A 15781-nucleotide genomic window follows, 5' to 3' on the forward strand; every position below is an offset into this window, starting at 1 on the left:
GCATACCTCTGCTTGGAAATGAATCACAGCGCATCCGGGGTATATGTCAAAACGCCAGAGAAGAATTGTTGAATAAAGTCATTATTTTTGTTTTCTTTGCACACAGAAAGTAAAAATTAAGGTTGAACCACTAATTTCCTTACTACCTTTTCTGGGCCTTGAATTTTTTAAGGTTCAGGGAGGTGGAAAGGTGGGCTGGGAGGTCAGGCAGTGGAGACACTAAAATCGAACATTTTCCTTACAAATAGGGATAACACAAAAGGAACAGAAAGTCCATGACTGTACCTCGCACCGAAAGAGATTCTGGGCCTTGAGCAGTAGGAGCCAGATTTTGTAGTTCCCTACCGCGTGGCTCAGGCGACCAAGGCTATGAGGGGTCAGAAAGCCTCGGATTTCATAAAAAATGCTGGGCCCGGTCGATAGGAGCCCAAGGCGGAGCCGCGGTCGAAGGACGAGGAGTTCTGATGACGCCCAGGTGGTGACTGGAACGAAAAAAATATCATAATTTGTGTTCTGATGATGAACAAAAGTCTGACGGGTTTGGAACGACATGAGGGTGAGTAAATAATGATTTTTAGTTGAACTATCCCTTTAATTAATCCCAGTTTTGTGTAATTATAGTATTTAGCTCATTCTGGGCAAACTTAGACAAATTGTTTTGTTTTCTTTATATTCTGGGAGTTCTTCTTCTCCTTCTTTTTTGATTTTGATGTTTGTTTGGATCTTTATTGTTAGAAAATGACATTTGTTTTTTGTTTTTGTTGGATGGATTGACTTTTTTTTGCAGCTTTATGCAAGTGTTATCTAAATACTGTTACAGTATTGATTAAAATTATTGAAATACTGTTACAGTATTGATTAAAATTATTGAATCAGCTTTTATTTTGTAGGTTTACACATTTCTAATTATTTTTCATTTTAGTAATGTTGTGGTATTTTGGCTTTAGATTTAATAGAAATATTTTAGCTTTCATTTATTTTAGTTTTATTAAATTTATCACTTCATCTCATTTTCTTTCATTTATTTTAGTTTTATTAAATTTATCACTTCATCTCATTTTTCAGCTATAGTTGCCAAGGCTGTAAACATTTAAGATTTTTCATTTAAGTGTTTCATTTAATATTTTTACTGTTTTTTTTTTAAACCCAAACAGCACTGCTTTCAATGTGTTGAACCAAACATTCGCATCTCCGTGCTTGTGTAGAGTATGTTTTTCACCAAGCTCGTCAAAAGAGTGCCAACTTCCCTTATACAGATTCCATGTGTTTGTGTATCGATCCTTCTTGTCAAGGTCCATAAACACCACAAATGCACAACAGAATTCCTATTAATTAAGCATTGCTTTACCGTGAAAGTCAATTACACAGATATCTGAATCCGAAGCCTATGAATGTTACAGCAAGGCCAGAAATCAGTCGTTCACTTTTTTTGTTTATTTGCCGTTTAGACTTAGACCCTCATTGCATGACAAAAAACCCAGATTTTGCCATTAATTTATATTGTTTTTCATAATAGCGATCAATTTGCTTTGCTCAGAGGCTCATTTGTATTACAGTCTTGCTTCATATGTTATCTGTACTGCGTTCAATCAGCTTCTATTCAGTGGATGTATGAAAATTAGAGGTCCATAATCCATTTAGTGTGATTAATCATTGTACCCGCCAGTACATATTCTGACCTTGTTGAACATGGTGTTTAATGTAAAGGCATTAGTGCAGGCCCAGGTCCACTGTTATGACAGGGGCTCTGAGATCTCAGCTACTGAATCTTTACTAAACCAAGCTGCGGTAAAAGACAAGATATTAGCATTGCTTGTAGCACTCATGCCCTCCCTTTTGTTAAAGTGCCTTCTTTTTCTCCGTGCCTCACTCTCCATCTCTCCTTGTCCTCCCAATTTCTCCCTACCGCTCTCCCTGCTGAGCTGTCAGTGTGTGTGTTTGTGAGGGTTTGTGATTAATGTTTGCTATGTGTGTAAGCAATCACTTCTCGGTTGCGCTTCCTCCGCTGTCCAGGAGTGACAGCAGTGGCCGGGCAGACGTTACCACAGTGATGCGTCCCAGTCTATAAAGATGATTTCAAACAGGGCAGGCATCAGCGTCGGTGCCATGTAAGGACTCTGCCGTGGCTGAGTGAAGTGAACAGGCTAAATAGTTTGTGTGTACATCTCTGGCTGACTCAGAATACATTGATCACTTTCACATTGTTCTCAAGACATACTTTTCTTCTACTCTTTCTTTCGCCTCCTCTCTACATCACATTCTCCACATTTATCCTTGACTCGAACACAAAGATTGTAAATTCTTGGGGTTTATTTTCTGTCACTGCTTGGGTATAATAAGTCTAAAGGCCTTTTCACATGACTACAAAGACAATAGGACTAAACAATCTAAAGGCCTTTTCACATGATTGGCATTTTCATTCATTTCAGTGGCAGTTCGCTGTGCGCACTTCCAGCTTTTTTGCTAGCAAGTAGTCTCTTAACATCACATTTTCATGATTCTATCATTTTTGAAAGAACTTACCTAACCTAAAGTGGTTAGCTGGCCTCCCAGCCTGCTAAATCTTTTTAGGCTTTGAGAGTTTTGGACACTTACTGACTACAAAGACAATAGGACTAAACTAAATACCACCTTGGTGAGACTGAGAAGGCATCTAGACAAGCTTAAACCAGCTAAGACCAACAGACCACGTTAACCTGGTTACCTTTTTTGAACAGGCATGTGCAATGCTTTTATAGGTTATGGTGAAAACCTGATGCTAATCATGTTAGAGGGAATTTAGTCTGGTTGGACTGTTTTGATTCAAAGCTGATGCGTTTGTTCTTTTTCTCTTACTTTTGTTGCTCTTTTGTGTTCTCTCCTGTCAGATTTCTATCTCGCTACCGCTCATAATCTGATGCTCTTTCAGTTCATGAAGAAATATGGCTTGCGCTCTGAACCAAGAACGACGGACCTTCCATCAAGAGCTTTGATGCGGTCATAGAGGATTGAATTATTGCACCACTACCGGTTTTAAAAAAACATCTATAACGCTCAGCGATCAGCTTTCATGTTTACCACATAAATTGTCATAGACTGCCCTTTGCCACTGATGCCAAACAAGCTTTGGCATTTTTTGTTTTTTGTAATGAGGTTCAAGTTCAGCTATATAAGCTGCTCTCAGATCAGTACTTTCCACCACACCAGGCATATTCTACCGGAGATCAACCCTAATTGTAAGCCTCTTTGTCCAGCATCCTCAGGGGACTCTATGTTAGATCAGAGTTAATTGTCCACTTGATGTATGTCATGTGGTACGATTGATCCACTCTGAAGGGTCCTAACGCAATGACATTCACCCAGGGAGAAGGGACACAGACGGCATGAAAGCCTCTCACTTAGCGAGTCATCAGCGGAGAGGGAAAACAACAGGCTTCTTTTTTTCACTGTGAAGTCGATGGACTGAACTAGAAAGTCCATCTGTTGCTTTCCTGTGTGAGAGAAAACAAAGGACGTTTTAGTAATACATGGCATGTTTTACAGATTGCAGGCTTGTTTTGTGTCAGGATTAAAAATCTTTATTGCTGTCAAAAGTTCTTTTGCTCAAAGGAAATGAAAGTTCTTTCACTTTGGTTTTTCTAGATGAAGACATACAAAGCAAAAGGATGTGTGTAGGAGGACTGGAGATGGAAGAAGCTTTTGTATCTTCAATCAGACGCCGCTCAGCGATTAATCTCACTCCATGGTCATCTGCTCATGGAAACATTTGAAGTTTTCAAGACGACATGTACAAATGCAATTATCATCTTATTTAATGTTCAAACTAAATGATGAAGTTCTCCTCATAAAGCTTCCAAGTTCTCCTGGAATATTTTCATTTTCTGCACTCGTGTGGTGTTTTGATAGCCAGAGATTTTAACAAGAGATTTTTTCCCCTCAATACCACTCACCTTCAAGTAAGATTTATAGTCGCTGCTAGCGGTTTTTCATTTATGAGTTAAGATTAGGATTTGGACGGGCCAGAAAACAGCCCTGCATCCCATAAAAATCTAATTCTGCCCATGGGTGGCTGCCTGGCTATGCAACAGTCTCTTTAAGAGTTATGAAGGTAGGGAAAACGGGATAGTAGATACGGATCAGAAAGGTTGCAGGTTCACTCCCAGTTTGAAGTACCTGAGCAACTCGGGAGTTCCAGAGATCACAATCCTACTCTAGTCGCTAATACAATTTATGCCTTGAAGCAAGGCACTTAACCACTAGTTCATCCATTGGGACTGTCCCTGGATTTTGTGTACAGTAAATTGCTTAAGTTAAACTACATTATAACCATACAGATGGGGCTGTATTAGTGTTGTCTTCTAAAAACATACAGCGAAGAGGGCAGTGCTAGAAGCAGGAGCTTTTGGCATTGAAACACCAGGCTTTTTTCTTCCCTCATTCATCACAGTGATTGCCCAGATCAATTCACATTTGTGCTTTACCTGGCTCTAACTCAAATGCATTTCACCAGAATGCTATAAATAATGGTATGTGTTTGCTATCCCTCCAAATGGGGGTTTGCTGCAATCTATGTGATGTGCATCAGTATCTCCTAAATTGATTGTGGCTGTTCAGTGCTTTCGGAGGGAATCAGGACCACTGGATATGGTTTCCTGTTATCTTCTCCATTCTGTTTATAGTTGCAGTACCAAATAGACCTGCTAGGGGGCAGCACAGCACTGTGAATGACAGTGTAGTGCTCATGATGAAGAGAACGTCTGCATGCTAGCTTCTTTTGGATTCATTTTTAACACATGCTTTCTAACACTGAGGGATAATGTGCAGGCTCTTCTTCAGAGTGGAGCTTGTGCGAAAGACAAAAACAGACTCAGAACATGTTGAGACCAATGCAGAGTTCATCATCCTTAATTTTTTACATTAAAAGCATCGAACATTCTTTATTAGAACTGGCTGCACTCACAGACTTTCTTCTTTAAAGGCATCTCTTCTTTTCACAGAGGTATCTGAATACTGTTGAATCTGTTTTTGGCATCTTTTATCTCAATATTTTATGTAGCCATGTTTCTCCAGATTGCTTACTAACCATGTATTCTTATACACTCATAATTGCAATTCTACTTGGAAGACAAACTCTAAACCTAACCCTAATCCTCAGGGATGGGTATTGGAAACCAAGTTTGACATCCAAGCCCCTGTAACTGGGCTTGCTTGCTAGAATTCATCTAAAACCCTTGCTCTCTCTGAATGAGAGCCTGTGCCTTCCAGCTCGAGGCAATATTTTAAGGAGAAACTTAATCAATGGCGACTGGCCATTATTCATGGTGCTGGACCTGAACAACAAAGCTGCCCCACTGTCGGACTTCTGCCACTTAGCCGCTTTAACCTTCAACCTTTTTGGCGCAGAATCATGGCTGGGCTACGTTCTTCCTCATCACCTTTATCTTTTGTCTTCACACTTGCAAACAACTCTGTCAGGTCTTCATTAGAGAGGTGCAAGATGATACATGAGGAAAAATAAAATAAGACTCACCTCCATAGCAAGTAATCACCCATTACTACCCTTGCGAAAAAGAAGTTTATCCAAGTGTGCAATTAGTATACTTCTTTTAAACTAAAAATAGAAAAGTATGCTTTTAGTTGACTTTTTATGTACTCCTCAGAAATATACTTAAAATGACATTTAAGTATACTTGACTTATACTTACAAAAAGTCTATATATATTTGAGCTATACTTGTTCTCCTAGAATCCGTGTTTTCATTATTATATGGTAGAGGGTGCTAGTACACATCTTCTGTACAGAATTTCCCAAAAAACACAAGAAAAAGAAGAAGAAAAAACAGATACTAACACATGTAACACGATCATCTGACATGAAACAGCATCAAAACTGTAACGTTATGGAATAAAATATAGACAGATGAAGAGGTAATAATTACAGTCAAGCTTTGGGGTGTTGATCTACTCCATCTACATTTTGATTATCATTCTGAATCTAATTCATAGTCTTTTTTCAGCTTTTTGTTCAGAATGTTATTTCTTTATTTTTTATTAAACTTACCCACATTAAAGTGTTTAAAAAAAGAATGCATGAAGCTAGAATAAAATGTTTTTGTTTACAAGCAGATACCCTGTTCTTTCTTTGGATGTTTTGTATGTTCAGATATTCGTATAACAAAATATATACAAATTAAAACCTAAATAGGGATGTACAGTAGTAGTATACTTAAAGTATGATGTAAAGTTCACTTAAAGAAAACTTATGAGTATACTAAACTAGTAGTTTACTGAGACTATACTTGAAAGTGTACAAAGTATTTAATTAGTAAACTATCAGTATACCTATAAGTTAAGCAAACATAGAGGTAAACTAGTTGTGTACTCAAAGTTTGCTACTGTTATACTTAAAGTATACCTAAAAGTATACTTTTATATACTAGAAAGTGGGCCAATTTAGTCCCAATGAGTATTGAAACAGGACACTTACAAGTATACTACTAGAACACTGATATATATACTTGCTACATAAAGTATACTTAAAATATACTTGAACTTTACTTAAATGTACTTAATAAAATAAACTTGAAGTATACTACTTTTTAGTAAGGGTAGACAGAGCAAGTCATCCGTTGTCCTCTCTGAGAAGGCACGTCCATTAATCACTAGTAGCAACAGTCTCAAATTTTATGTTTTTCGGAAGGCTTGGTATCCACTCCATTTGCCTTGGCTTTCAGCGTGAGCTTAACTTCCACTTATGCACTGAGACTTTAATGTCTGAGAGTAGCTTCGGCCCAGTTTCAAGTTTTAGAACAAAACAGCTTGAACTTCGTCCCTCCCCATTACACTCTGCTGATAATCAACGAACGGACAGGCTTGCCAGTTATTGAGCGCTGCTAAAAGGGTGGATGGATTAAACGGTCCCTGGGGGAGCTGCTATACCACCTTTGCAAGCCGTTATAGCCTATTCCAGCGGAGGTAGTTCGGGCTAAGCTAGTTCTAGCTAGTTCCAGTACCCCTCGTCCAGTCCCGTTTGCAGGGATTTGTACTGATCTGTCTTAAAAAAGCTGTTCCTGTCATTGCCGACTTGATTCGCCATGTGCCTTATGCCCAGCTAATGCTTAGCTACCGTGTCAAACGCCAGAGGATCCTAATACTAACCTTTGATTAACCCCAACCAGCCATGAACGCAGTCCTGAAATGCCCTGATCCTCAATTCTAATTTTGCTGAGACTAGCAAGCCATTAGCTGATGAAATATATGGCAATTCTCTGAAAATGAATGATGATGAAGTAATTTTGAGAACACATGTGGCTATGGCCAGCCCACAATCTGCCAGATCATGAGTCCAGCTGTTTTTGTGCTCTTGTTGCTAGCTGAATCGTATAAAAGGGTTAGCATGCTCAAATTATAATAAAGAAACTGTAGAATGATGGATGTGTTTATCGAGGTCGGTCATGTTATTCTAGGAAAACTATAGCTTTCCTCCAGATATGAAGCACTTTCTGTGGATTCAATTTTAGACGTACAGTCCTTATGAAATCATGCCACTGTATTTTTTTACAAGCAGTTGATTCTAGTGAACTGATGCAAATGGCTTCTATGAAATCACATGTAGTACTTTCAACTTTAAGTAAAATGTAAGACTATTTCAGCTGTGTTCTAGTTCGAGTGCCCTGAAATCCTGAGGTTTTCATGAAGTCTATCATTTTGTTTGGTGCGAGTAAACAATTTTAGGATGAGGGCCCTGAACTCTTGCTTGCCCCCTGACCGTTTCACAATAAAGCTGTTAGCACTGACTGCCAAAAATAAAAATAAAAATAATAATAATAATAAAGAAAAATGACTGACACTGACCCTTGACCGGCAATAAACTGAAAAATTTCCCTTACACTGCAAGATTCAGAACTAAGCCACAAAGTGGACAATTACATTAGAGGCTTGTTTGAAGAGTTTGCTGACTAGTTTGCTAACAGCATCATAAGGCAAAATGTACAGATAGTCGTTTTCACATACACTGACTCGTAAGACTTTTGACTGCTAGCAAGAGAGGCCAATTGTACTTAACGGTTAGGCAGAAGCATAACTTTGTCTGTTTTAGTGGCCTGACTAACCCAGAAGTTGGCAGTTTAAGATGGGACTACCTGTTTGGTATTTCATATTTTAATGCATAATTGAAGAGGATTTTTTTTTGAATGTTTTCTTTGTTGTTTTTTTGGACCAATGTGTTTTTTTTTTTGTTTTTTTAGTATTTTTGGGGGTGTAGGTTTTGAGAAAAATGTGGGTGTGTGTAACAAAGACAAATATCTTCATTTTTGCATGAACTATCCCTTTAAATTCAAACAGTTGCACCACAGTGATTGGGTCCCTGCCTTGTTGGACTGGAAAGGCCAAATTGTACAAAATCAGAAAAAAGAGAGATTATTTTACTGTTAATGGGGGAATGTTAAATCACATCACAGGCTTTACCAGAGTACAGTAATTAGCACAGTGGGCCACTTCGTTTAAATGGAATCAAGGCTTCCTGAACCTCATTTATTTGAGTCCCTGAGTTCTGCCCAAACTTAAATACTCTCCCCTGTGTTTGTGGATTTAGGTGGTGTAAATCCGATTCAATCCAATTCTGAGTTGAAATCACACAGTTTGGTGACTTACACAGTTGGCTGAGCTGCTATGACAATGAGATATGGGTGTAAAGAAAATGTATTGATCCACAAGCAGCACAAGGCACACAGTTTTCTCAGTGCATGTATATAGGTGTGTTTTTAATTTTTTTTTTTTTAATATTAACCCATAGGGCTATTAATAAGCAACTTTCGAGGCATGACACAGCGTGTTTTATTTGTTAGTGTTTAGAACTGGAATGGTAGCAGTCTAGTGAATTTACTCTAGGACTCCTGAGGAAATTGGTTCATGTGAATCATGGATAGAAAACTTGTATGCATATTTTTATTTGCTCTTACGTGCCTTTACATTGACAGTCTCTTTCCATTTTCCCACACACGGTTTCCTCAAGAGAGACGATTGTAACCCTCTCTCATCCCACTCCTGTGAAACGTGAACATATGCAAATACACTTGTAATTGAGTCTGCTGGGGGACTTGGCACTTGAGTGACAGTGAGGCCATGTCTCCTCTGTTGATTTCAAACGAGTACTTTTTTTCCTCGCTGTAAACAAGATACAAAACATTCAATTGGTGCAGATGACATGGTGGGTTGTCCTTATTACACAGAATGCAACACCTTCGATTGCGAACAAAATTGTTTCTAAGGAACATCAGTGTTGTTTCACATGCTCCGCCACAAATACTGTGTGATGCCGTACACGGATTACAGTTGCTTTCTTGTCACCGTAATTCACTGTGAGCATTGCACTGCTTGAATCACCCTGTAAATCGTGTGCGGATCAACCCAACCAATGAGACTGATGCGAATTTACATCCGCTCACATTTTATGTCTGTTTTGACATTTATCCGAGGGAAGCTGTATTCCTGCTGCTTAGCAGTACAGTATGTATGTGTGTGATTATATCTGTTCTGTTATGTGTAGTTAATGAAGTTCGCCAATCAATTGCTTCACCAAAGCAAAAACAGTCATTTTGTTTTGTAATCAAATAGTAATGCCTTTTTCTACAAATGCTGTAAACTTTGGTGTGCCATAACATGTTGTTGTGAGATCTATTTGATATTTTATATTAGAATACATGTTATAATAACAATTTTCAAACATAACATTAATCTAAATTGAGGAGTATCAGTTTTCTCAATTTTTCAGTGAATGGGGAACATTTTTTTTTTTTTGGTTTTCTTTTTATTTAATGTATGATTTAAAAAACTTTGCTACATGTACTGCATCAAGCTGACTGAGACTTGTTATAGCACTTGCATATCATTGCTTTTTTGTTGATTTTGATTGCTTCCATTGTCCTCATTTGTACTGTAAGTCACTTTGGATAACAGCATCTGCTAATTGACTAAATGTAAATGTAAATGTAAATGTAAAAGGAGTAGTGGATGAAGTGGATATTTACCTTGGATCAGTTGAAAGAGAATATGAAAATGCATTGGGTCATTTGCCAGCAATGAAGAATGTCTTTTTTAAGACCAACACCTGCACACATATAGCTTGTGTATGACTCTAAACTGCATGTAAAGACATTTTATCAAAACACTACTAAAAACACTTATGTACCACAATGAACCTAGTTAACTTGGTAAATTTATGGTGTTCTTTGAATTACCATATTATATACAGTACATTACTGGTCAAATGGTTGGGGTGAGCAAGTTTTTTTTTTTTTTTTTTCAATGATGCATTAAATTGATTAAAGGTGACTAAAATCTGTAACATTATAAATGTCTTTACTATTTAAATGTTGTTCTTTTGAATTCTATTCATCAGAAAATTTCTTGAGCAGCAAATCGGCATATTAGAATGATTTCTGAAGAAACATTTGACACTGACGACTGGAATAATGATCCTGAAGATTCAGAATTGCCATCAATTAAAATATTGAAAAAAGTTTATTTTGAATTGTATTGGTATTTCATAATATTATTGTTTGTGCATTTAGTTTTGCTTAGATACAACCTTGGTGAACAGTAAAAACAACAACAACAAAACATACTATACAGTGAATGAGAAAATAGCAAGTTTCACAGGTGACCCAAATGTACAACCTTGCTTTACAATTACATGGAGGCACTGAATTGCTGATCTTTATGTGCAAATATAAGTGTTTAAATTAGACACCCTTTGGTAGTTAGCTTCTACTTGTGTGCAGCAAAGTAAGATACATAGTAAATTTTTAGCAACAGACATGCTGTCATGGTGCTTTTTTCTAAGCAGTTTTGATATATTGGTAACATGAAAGTGAACGTCTGTGGCAGAGTGCACATAAGCCTCCCTCTCTGTTGATGTTTGCTGGTTCTCTGACTGTGAGAAACCATGAAATGCTAATTACTTTTCGACACAAACTCCGTGGAGAGATGTTAGATCAACAGTAAATAAACTGTGGAGATAAATAAGAACCTGTTTACATTGCTGTTTACATGCTTTCAATCTTCAATCCACATGCTTTCGGTTTCGATAAACACATTCTTGGCTTGATCCTTGACCTTGATGTAATTAATCTTTGTCTGAGCTCATAAATCTGGACTGGACCATTCAAACTTAGGTATTTCAACAGTGGCTTGTTTTTGCTTAAACCTGATTACCGGTGGGTCCCTTAGAACCTTTGGTTTGTAAATCCAGGTCCTCTACCTTAGAGTGACCTGGTACTTTTCAGCTGCGGTGCTTGTTTCATCTGGGTGGTACAGGAAGGCAGAGAGTGGTACAGCCCCAATGCTACTCCCATCCTAATTTGCAGCTTTTAGTTGTTCATTAGCATGGTAATTAGGCTGCTGGGAGATGCAGAGGCAAAATTTATACCTGACAGTTTCAGTGCATTGCGTATGATACGGCGGGCATGCAGGGGGGCATGCAGGCAAAATGTGCGTGGGTGCACATTCGAGTTTGGGAGGGGTGCGGGATGCTCGTTCCTTCTAATGAAGCAGAATTTTTGCTGAAGGCAGGCCTCCGTTAATGGAATTTGATCCTAATTATTAGATTGCATTACATGCAAACATAGGGGACCTTTTTCAGAGCCGGCTTCCTGCCATTATGGTCTCTGTTTATCTGTTTGCACCATTCGAGCTGGCCTCCATCTCTTGCTCCTGTTTCGCTCATTACGTGCTATATCAAAATTATCTCTGGTGTCACAGGACAGACGGATTGTGTTTGAGGGCACCACACTGGTAGCAATGGCCCGTGATGATGCCGGTAATTAGGATGGAACTGTGGATAATACTCATAAATATGACCCCTGACAAATGCATTTACACAGCTGAAGTTGTTCCATATACAGATATCCATCTGCCCTTCATTGTTAGGTGGCAAAAAAGTCATATCGAATAGTTTCTGGCTTTTGTGAGAAGGTAATTTTTGCAACAGCATTTATTTACAATTTTTTCCTGATTATTTCTAAGAAGTTGACGTCTTTTTGAATATACGTTAGGGAGTATTACTGCGTATTGAACCTTAAACCACATATATTCTCATCACCGACCAGCCAGTTAGGGTTTTGATGAGATTTATCGATAAGTTTTTGTTGCTGTGACACACTGCAGCTCAGCCTTGAGGAGAATTGTGAGTAATGTTTTTGTCTTCGTCCCCTCTCTTTATGTGTGACCAGCCATCTATGTCTGAAGGAACAGCAATATTGGCTGAGCATTCTGTATTAAATGATTCTCAGCTAGCTTGTGCCCTCACGTACACAAAAAGATTGGCAGTGGATTAATATTAGAGACATTCATTTTCTGTAAAGTTGCTTTGAAAATTGTACATGAATTTAAGTATCATAATCTTAAGGATATCAGAAATAAGTCGAACTACTGACAGAGTAAATTTACCTTGTAATTCAATCACAGATTGAATCCATAAATATTGTTGTTACCAGTGCCTAACACCAATAAATTTCACCTCCACAGGTTTGGGATTCACCAACGCTATCTCACGACCAATTCGTAAGTATTTTACGAGGTGGCTAATTCATACAAATTTGTACGACCTCACTTGTACGATTTTATGTGTTTTGTGTAAACCCCAGTGTCGGTAGGTTTAGGGGTGGGGTTAGGTGTTTGTACAACATTTGTACAAATTCATACGAATTGTGCAACTCATAAAATATGTATGATTTGGCAAAAATCTCATGAATTTGTACGACTGTGGTCGTACGAATTCGTACGAATTAGCCACCTTGTAAAATATGTACGAATTGCCGTGAGATCAGGCTGGATTCACCCGGATGTCATAAAATACTTCAACGCTTCTGAAAAACAAGACGTCTTCTCTGCTACGATAATTGTTAGCCGGCCCCACATTTAGACACCCATCTCTCTCCGTAGATGACCGCAGCAATAAGGTTGTCAAAACACACTTCAGCACTATTTCACACTCTTCGTGCCTGACTGCGACGTCACAAAAAGCAGCTAGAGTGGTGTTGAGTGCTGTTTCTAGACGATGGACAAACAGATACAAGCGCTAGACAATACCAGAGTGCAGAGGCCTGAATGCTGACAAGGGGGCCGATGGACGGCTTTAAGTGGCAATTTCCATATTTTTCTGCATGGTTTCCCCTCTGGCTGGGTTACCATGGTGTTTCTGTCAGTGCCAATGATGAAATCTGCCAAAGACCTCTTGCTAATGCACCGGAGAGGTAATTTGGGGGACAGCTGCTCTGGGTGAGGGAGGCTTGGCTTCATCAATGTGGCTTTTATACAAAAAACCATCTCTCCCCTGGTCCCGAGGCAAAAAACCGCTGCGCAAATGGATGCGTGTTGTGCAAAGTGTGATATTACGTGACTTGCCAGTGGAGTGTTTTGTAATAAAGATGCTACATTTAGTTCATTTTGGTGCACGTTTCTTTGGAAATGCTAAGTTTGGGTTTCCTTCCAAAATACACATGCATCTTTGGGTTAAAAAAGAGCTTGTGGAATGTTTGATGGCATGCATCATTGACAATGACAAAATGCGAAAATTGTTTGGAGGTGCGTGTTAAATATTCATGAGGCGAGCTTTTCAAGGTGGGCAAAGACAGGGGAATCCATCATTCGCTTTGAAAATCCAGTGATGCTATTAGAAGATAAATATTTATTACCGGTTCATGTACGCTGCAGCTTGAGAAAACAGCAGATTCAGATGCAACTTCACCGCTGACCGCCAGTAGGTAACTATTGGAGAATCTGTGACACATCCAGTTTCATTAAACCAGGTGTCGGCTGTATCCGTACAAGCGGGGTCAAAGAAAATACCTGATGTACTTCACTTGAAGGCTTGATCACTTCCTCTTTTCTATCTCTTCACTTTCGACTCATCAGAGAAGTCTTATTGTGTCCTCCACCGCTCTAGGCTTTCTATCTTGACCGCTCTCTTTCTGGGCTTCATTACACAGGCTGTCCAAGTCTGAAATTGAGGTTACTTTGGACAAGGGCACAATCATTCTTTCGAAGCACGCTGAACTTGCGACAGCCCCGATCTTCTTCGTTTGTGTGTTTGGCAGGTTTTGCACTTGATAAAAGACCTATAGACATCTTCAGAGTTGGAATGGAGCACCTAACGCCACGAGTCCCGGAGCAAGAGGGGGGCCTGCGACCGCAGAGAGGCTGTCAGCCACAGAAATGAGAAATCTTGCACTCCTGGAGAGACCTCTTAGGTGAGTTGAAATGTTTTCTGCTCTGCTTCACCCACGTGGGGTGTTTTCTCGAGATGTGGGCCACATCCGTTTGGCCGACCTTCAACGGGAAAAGATAATGGATCTTTCCTGCTGGCTGCTGTGGATGTTCACCAGCGAGTTTGCTGGTGGGGAACATCCATCACGTCCCTGTTGCATGTTTTAAACATGTATGAACTGTGACTGATGCTTCCGCCAATACACCAATCCTCATTCTGCTGCAATCAAAACTGGGCTTGTCCTCTCAGAGGTTTATAAACATGAGTAACGTTGCACCACAAATAGAAATGACTGCTTCTCGTACATCAGCAGGTATGGGGCACAGGACGCAAATAGATTATGGCAATAAAGGACGACTGAAAGGGTTAGATGACCTGGTAATGACCTTTTGATTAACCAATGAAAGAGAAATAAATACAAACTTCAGTTGGACATAAAAACGTCTGCTCGAAGAAGAAAGGGCAGGAACCTCTACAGATTTGGTTTGTCAAGACACGGGAATAATAAGGTGTCTTTCTTAACCAAGATTGGTTCTGTTCCCAGTTTTATTCCACATAGGATCCATCAAGGGCTTTTCGATCTTGACATTTTAGTTTTTTCCTTCAAGGAAAGTCAAGAATAAAGGCAATTTAACACCCAAACCACTGTGGAATTCAATTAATTAGTTGTCCATATGCACTTGAGGCCTTTTCCCTAGAAAGTCATTATGAACCGCTATCGATTTCAGACATTACCTTAAATAATTCACTAAATTTATCATGTTAAAGATTACAGAAGATTAGAGATTTACTCTTTTGCTCGATGGTGTATCTTCTTAGCATGCAAGGTGTTCTTCGGATCAGTTAAACGAAGTGACGACTAAACTCTTTTCTAAACGTTCGTCTTTGTTCAATGCTCAGTAATTAATGTCGAATGCTATAAAGGTTCAGCACAGGTACCAGCTTAACAAAACAATCAAGTGGTGTATTTCGAGATAGGCTCTAGCGTTAGCTTAGCTGCTGGGGCATGAAGTACTTATCCAGCTTTTGCTCGGCCTGCCAATTCCCGTGGCCCTTGAGGAATCGATAGTGTTTGAACCCTCGCCATCATGGCAGGCCTCTGCCACCACACACATGGTACAACAGATCAATTCTCCTCTCAGCCTGCCCAGAAACACGGCCGATGGGCTTTATTTGTTAGGGTATATCATTTCACTGGTCTACTACTTACTGAATACCGTATGCTCTGTGTGCTGCCCACTTAGTAATGGTTGCTATTTGTAGTATGCTACAAGGTCACATGACTATCACATTTAAATTACCTTTATTATTTTGCTGAAATTTATTATTTAGCTTTTATTAGTCAGTTTTGAGGAAAATGATTCTGAATGAATGACTTTTTGAATTAATGTTTTAATGATTCAGTACCTGCGTGAACACCCTATAGTGAAAAATAAATAAACTATAATGTATATGAAATGCTAAGTATACTAAAAATATACTTACATATTTATGTAGGCCTACTTTATAAAAATAAACTCCAATTTTGCTTTTTTTG

The 15781-nt window shown here is 38.9% G+C and overlaps 1 long non-coding RNA gene across 1 annotated transcript in view; it reads left to right on the forward strand.

The window, feature by feature from the left end:
* Positions 1-503: 503 nt before the first annotated feature.
* Positions 504-15781, forward strand: part of LOC122142479 — a 47289-nt gene continuing 32011 nt past the window's right edge. Inside the window, exons 1-2 of the long non-coding RNA XR_006158631.1 lie at positions 504-556; positions 14075-14227. This is a non-coding gene — a long non-coding RNA (uncharacterized LOC122142479). The remainder of the gene's footprint in view (positions 557-14074; positions 14228-15781) is intronic.

This window comes from Cyprinus carpio, chromosome B25 (genome assembly GCF_018340385.1).
Source record: "Cyprinus carpio isolate SPL01 chromosome B25, ASM1834038v1, whole genome shotgun sequence".
Taxonomy (NCBI): domain Eukaryota; kingdom Metazoa; phylum Chordata; class Actinopteri; order Cypriniformes; family Cyprinidae; genus Cyprinus; species Cyprinus carpio.